General features: G+C 43.1%; 1 protein-coding gene across 5 annotated transcripts in view; it reads left to right on the top strand.

The window, feature by feature from the left end:
• Positions 1-5,777: 5,777 nt before the first annotated feature.
• RGS7 (regulator of G protein signaling 7) overlaps positions 5,778-6,479 on the top strand; it is a 497,629-nt gene continuing 496,927 nt past the window's right edge. Inside the window, exon 1 of one of the 5 annotated variants that reach the window (XM_045294230.1) lies at positions 5,778-5,980. The gene's annotated coding sequence lies outside the window, so the exon portion shown is untranslated. Of the gene's footprint in view, positions 6,003-6,347; positions 6,374-6,479 lie in introns of those variants that run through there. The other 4 variants (XM_030886696.2, XM_004709818.3, XM_004709819.2 and 1 more) reach the window with 4 other exon arrangements.

Raw genomic sequence — 6,479 nt, 5'->3', positions numbered from 1 at the left:
AGGGCAATGAATGTACAAATGTTCTTTACACAATTGATGTATGTATGTATGTATGGATTGTGATAAGAGTTTTATGAGCCCCTAATAAAACGATCTAAAAATAAATAAATAAATAAAACCCAAGCAAGCAAAAAAAAACCAAACCAAAAAAACAAGAAACAAAAAAACCCAAGCAAACAGGAAAGAAAGGATCAAAGTGGATTTCATCAGAAGAGACTCTAAAACTTTCTATTAGTAGTAAGGAAGCTAAAGCAAATGAAAGAAAAGATGAAGTCAAAGAACTAAATAGAAAAATTTTAAGGGCAGCTTGAGAAGACAAAGCCAAATACTAAAATGAAAGGTGTAAAGACCTAGAATTAAAAAACGACAGAGGAAGAACACACCCAGTATACCTGAACCTGAAAGAACTCATGAGAACTTCAAGCCTGGAGTTGCAATTGTGAAAGATTCTATGGGCAATATTGAATGATGTAAGAAGCATCAAGAGAATACACAGAGTCACTATTCCAAAGAAAGCTAGTCGACAGGAGGTAACATATGAGTAAGGACCAGTGGTACCCAAAGAAGTTCAGTCTGTACTGAAGGCATTAGCCAAAAACAATACTCCAGGAATTATGGTTTGCCAATTGAAATGTTTCAGCAAGCTGAAGAAACACTGGATGTACTCACTGTTTGGGCCAGGAAATTTCAAAAACAGCGACTTGGCCAACTGACTGAAAGGGATCCATATTTGTACCCACTCCAAAGAAAGGTGACCCAGCAAAATGCTCACATTCTGGAACAATATCATTGGTATGGCACACAGGTAAAATTTTGTTGAATATCATCCAACAACAGATACAGCAGTACCTTAACAAGGAACTGCCAGAAGTTCATTCCAGAGTCAGAAACAGATGTGGAACAATGGATATCAACGCTAATGTCATATGGATCTTGCCTGAAAGCAGAGAATACCAGAAAGACGTTTACTTGTATTTTACTGACTATGTAAAGGAAACTGATTATATGGACCATAATAAACTCTGGAAAACCTAGAAAAGAATGGGAATTCTAGAACACTTGATTGTGCTCATTTAGAACTTGTACACGGATCAAGAGGCGATTGAGTACCTAAAGCAATCTACAAAGTCAATGCAATACTGAACCAAATACCAGCATCATTAATGGAAAATTACTAACTTCATATGGAAAGGGAAGAAACCCAGGGTAGGCAAAGAATCCCTCAAGAAGAAGAAAAATGTAGGTGGTCTTGTACTACCTGACCTCCAAACTTACTATACAGCCACAGTTGTCATAACACCCTGGTACTGGTATAGTGATAGACACTCAGACCAATGGGTCAGGACAAAAAACCCAGAAATAAAAGCATCCACATACAGACAATTGCTTTTTGACAAAGGACCAAACACATAAAATGGGAAGCAGATACCCTCTTTAATAAATGGTGTTGGAAAAGCTGGATATACATGCACAGAAGAATGAAACTAAACCTATTCACAAAAACAAACTCAAGGTTGATCAAAGACCGAAATATAAAACCCAAAGCCATCAGAATCATCAGTGAGAAAATTGGGACAAAGCTAGGAGCCTTAGTGCAGGGAATACATGGGCTAGCAGAATTAACAAAGAAAACATAGTCCACAGAAGATAAAATAGATGAATGGGACCTATTGAAAACAAAACACTTGTGTACATTAAAATACTTTATTAAAAGAGTGCCCCACACACTGGGAAAATATATTTAGTAAGAACATAACAGACAGAGGACTAATTATTAAGATCTTTATTTATATATCAGAATTTTACAACTGTACAGCAAGAAAAAACTAATAACCCTCTGAGAAGGTGAGCAAAAGATCTGAACAGAAGATTCATAATGGATGACACTCAAATAGCTAATAAACACAGGAGGAAATGTTCCAGGTAATTATCCATCTGGGAAATGCAAAGAAAAACAACAATGAGATATCATCTGACATCCATTATTGGAACCCAATTAAAAAAACAAAACAAAACCACAACAACAGCAAGTAGAGACAACAAATGTTGGAGAGTATGCAATGGGATAAGAACACTTATCCACTGCTGGTAGACTTGTGAATATATACAGCACTCTGGAAGGTGATATGGTCATACCTAAAATAGGTGGAAATTGAACTACCATATGACCCAGCGATATGATTACTGGGCATGTACCCCAAAGAAATAAGAAATAAATCACAAACATTTGCTCCTTCGTGTTCATCACAGCACAGCTCATAGTAGTAAGAAGCTGGAAACAGCCTAAATTCCCATCTAAAGAAGAGTGGATTGAAAAAACAAAAAACAAACCTCTGGTACATTCACATAATGGAATACTATGCATCCCCCCAAAACAGCGATGAGACCATGAAACACCTCAACTCATGGAGGGCTCTGGAAGACATTATGCTGAGTGAAGTTAGTCACGCATAAAAGGACAAAAGTATATGCATCCATGATGGTAGAAACAAGCAGCAGAACGGGCACAAGTGCAACCTTGTAGGGCAGCCAGTTTTCTGGCTGGGGATCAGACAGCCTTGTAAAGAGCTGGACCAGTACCAATGAACCACACATCATCTAAGTAAGTAAAGGGTAGATCACTTGGCTGGAGGGCACCTCACGACAGCTGGGATCAAATAGCCAGGGGAGAGGGGGTTGCAGAGATGCTGTCTGCTGGGTGGTAGCCATGCAGACCTGGGGTGAGGTCCCCTGGAGAGGAAGGTCACCCTGTCAGAGGGATGAGACTTACTGATGGGAGGGGCAGCACAGGAGAGGGGAGAGGGAACAGTCAAATTTGGGCAAACATAGGTGCATATCTGTTGGCAGAGGGGAGGAAGGGCTGACCTCAAGTTACGGGGAGGAGAGACTGAGGATGCTCTTGGAATAATTAGGTGGGGAGAATCTTCAGTGATGTGCAGCATGTGCATCATGAGAACAGAACTAGCACTGGGATACTGAATCCTGCCTTTCGGGATACACGCTATGCTCCAGGGGCTATATCAGTGAGACCTCATATGGGAACTCCAATGGGGAACTGGACTCTACCCAGACACACTTGTAGCCCGAGGACTTAAAGCCAGAAAAACACATGATGTCTGAAGTAGAAGAAAACAGCTTTACTAAGAGTTGTGTACTGTTTGTTGGTTGAACAAACAAGGTCTTGGTATAAAAACACCCGGTATGCTGTATTAAGGCACATATTATCACAGCAAACCTATGACAGTCATCCTGTTACAGTCTGCTTATGCTCACTTATATCAGAGTGTATCTCAAAGATGGGTTGCCATTGGGGTCACCCTGTTGAAACTGTTATTTTTTTATGATTTTCAGAAAATGAAACCCAGCGATGTTGAACCTACAGCGAAAGAAAATATAACAAGGGTTTGTGAGAAGGAGGGTTAGATGATGTAAAAAAGTCCAGGAAGGAAAAGTATGTGTTGGAAAACATGTAGGAGAATGCATGAAATTGTACAATTGAGTTTGACATGATTGAACTATGTTATGATGTGACATATGTGTTGGCTCCAAAATTAGAGCGAATTGTTTAAAATAAAAAACAAACAAATAAAAGCATAGACTCAGGAATGGGTCTTGCACTAAATTCTAGTCCCAATTTAAGAATAATCAGTTCTTACATCATGGCCCTGCTTGATACCCTCATGAAATCATCACTGAAGATAAAGGAGCTACAGCAAAGTGTGGTTAAGAAAGCAGATGATGCCTGGTTATCAATTGGAATGGTGTCTGGGGTCTTAAAGGCTTGTACTCAAACAAACAGCCATCTAAGCAAGGAGTAAACTAAGTACACACAGAAGAAACACATCAGATAATGTGATCCAAAGATGACAATTACAAAATTCGAATATGGTGAGGAAAAAAGCATCAGAGCAAAAATTATGAACACTCAATTTATGGAGGGCTATGGGGGATTGTGAGAGCCCCAAACCCATCTGCAGAGCCACTTGCAGATCCACTCTAACCATAGGCGAGAGTCTCCATCAGCCTTTCTACCAGGCAGAGACCATTATAATCCTGACCAACATAGAGATGCAACTTGAATTTGTTCTGGGTGCAAGTATTTCTTATTGGTTCCATGATGGAAATTTCTTCCCTGGCTTTTTGGTTATTGTTAGTTGCCTTTTCCTTCTTACAGCTTATTGGTATTTTTGTCTGTATGTTATTATGCTTTTATAATTACCACCTTAGCATGATTTGTTTTTTTTATTGTTTTCTGTTGGGTCTCCCAGCTGTGAAGCACAGGAGGATTGGATGCATAATGATAATAATGGATACAAGGGGATATAGAGAACATGGGGTTGGGGTGGGGAGGGAGATAGGAAGGGAAGGGATGTCTGGAGTAACTAATGAAGATGAGAGGAGGGAGTGAGCACTAGAACAGATTGTGAATGCATCACTATGGGGCGGGGGTGGGGGGGCTCTAAAATTTATGTGGGGCTGATTGTAAAATTCTCTATAATAAGATTGAATGACTGAACTATTGAATTATATGATATGTAAGCCACTTGCAAAAAATAAACTGTTGGGGAAAATAAAATTCAAAGGAATAAAATTCATATCCTCCAGTATGAATTGAATCTCACTTTGAAAAAAACACAAAAATCCTCATAACTGGATCAATAAACAACACCCAGATAAATGGAGAAAAATTGAAGTTGCCAAGGACTTCATTTTAGATGGACCCACAATCAGCCCTCAATTGCAGCCTGCCCTCATATCAATGCTGACTCATAGCGACCAATTTCAGCAGCAGTCAAACATGTCAAATGATGTATTTCATTGGGCAAATCTGCTTCAAAAGACCTCTATAAAGTGTTAAAGAGCAAAGATTTTCAATGACCTCATATATATTGAAACTTGGCAGTAGGTTTTATTTTTTGGATTTATTCTGAAAGGTTCATTGAAACCTGTCCATAGGGTGACCCTGTTAGTATTTGAAATCTTAGTGGCATAGTTTACAGCCACCGCAGTAAGACTAACAAATACAGGTGATGGCTTTACCACCATACAACAAAGTTTATTTTTCTCTTTTATGCCCTTCCAATAAAGTATGTTGCAGTAACTTAAATACCCCCGGATGATCAACACTTCTGACCCTCTTTGAAGATTGCTAGACCTGGAGAGTAAGAGGAACATTACTCTGAGCCCTTTCTGTTGGAGAAAGAACCCAGGCCATGGAGATGTTCCTCATTTCACCAAATGGTTAGATTTTCACCTCCATTTGGAGGGCCTAATTTTTTCATTATAGGAGGAAACTAGAGCGCATTAGGTAAACTAGTCTGAAAGACACATTTGGTTCTGGCCTTGGATGTCTCAATATACTGTACTTAAATACCTTGTTATTTAAGCATAACAATAATGAATCATCTGCTTCCTTAGCACGGTGATCAAGCATGCCATGGAATATGCCAGCTACAAGGGTCCCCAGCCCACCGTACTTTCTTGCGCTCCGGCTTAGTTTATACATTATTAAGCTCAGATCTGCTCCACCTCCACTGGCTGCAGTGTGAGAGAGCAAGGGTTGTGTTTGCCAGAAGGTCAGCAGGGCCAGGGAGGCTCAGCCCATCCTAGCCCGCACCTTTCAGATGCCGCGTTCTCATGTGACCACGTGACTTCCCCTCCCCGCCCCCCGCACGGCCGCCCGCCCCAGTCGCAAGCACGAGCCGGACGTCTGGATTCCCTCGCGCGCTCTGCCGGTCCCAGTCCCTGCGGGGAGCAGCGGAGGAGCTCCCGAGTGAGCGAGGCCGCCGAGGGGACCCGGCACGAGCCAAGCGAGCGACGGCCTGCCGCAGCCGCGGGCGCTGGGGCAAGGCGGCGAGGGTGGTGGTCGCCTGCGGGAAGCACAGGGTGGCCTGGATTTCGCATCTGCCGAGTGTGATGAGGCTTCCTTGCAGCGCTCCTCCGCTAGCTGCCAGCTGACCCCACTGCACCTAGCCGGCCTGTACGTGACCTTGGCAGAGCAGGTAAACAGAGGAGACCCAGGGGAAACGCGAGTCTTAGGCCCCAGCCGCTCTGCACCGCGGGAGCGCGGCGGACCCTGGGCGGCCGCCTCCTGAGCTCAGCGCCCTGTTGTGCTGCAGACACCATTCGCTGGATGCTTATCCGGGTGACATCGCTGGGGACTCCAGCGGCGGTGCGGGCACGGCTCGCCTGCCATTTGCTGCCTGGTGGTGAAAGCCGAGTGCGCGGACCCTGGGCTTCGCTGGTGCTGCTTGCTGGGAGGCTTTTGCACATAGCATGCCAATGATGGTGACCTAAGGAATTATCCAAAGGGTTTCCCCCACCAGTTATTGATGCTGGAACACATTTTTCGGTGCCTTCTTGCAAAGCTTAGGTCAGAATGCATCTTCACTCACACGGAGGAGTGGGTGAGAGGCGCAGGGCCAGAGGCTAGCAGTAAGAGCAGGTGGAAGTAGGAGCTATGTACCCGGGGTGGGGGG

Source organism: Echinops telfairi, unplaced genomic scaffold, assembly GCF_000313985.2.
Source record: "Echinops telfairi isolate 266 unplaced genomic scaffold, ASM31398v2 ScPeMD7_3509;HRSCAF=4178, whole genome shotgun sequence".
In the NCBI taxonomy this organism is placed as follows: domain Eukaryota; kingdom Metazoa; phylum Chordata; class Mammalia; order Afrosoricida; family Tenrecidae; genus Echinops; species Echinops telfairi.
Note: the sequence above shows the minus strand (reverse complement) of the source record. Positions and strands in the feature narration are given on the sequence as shown.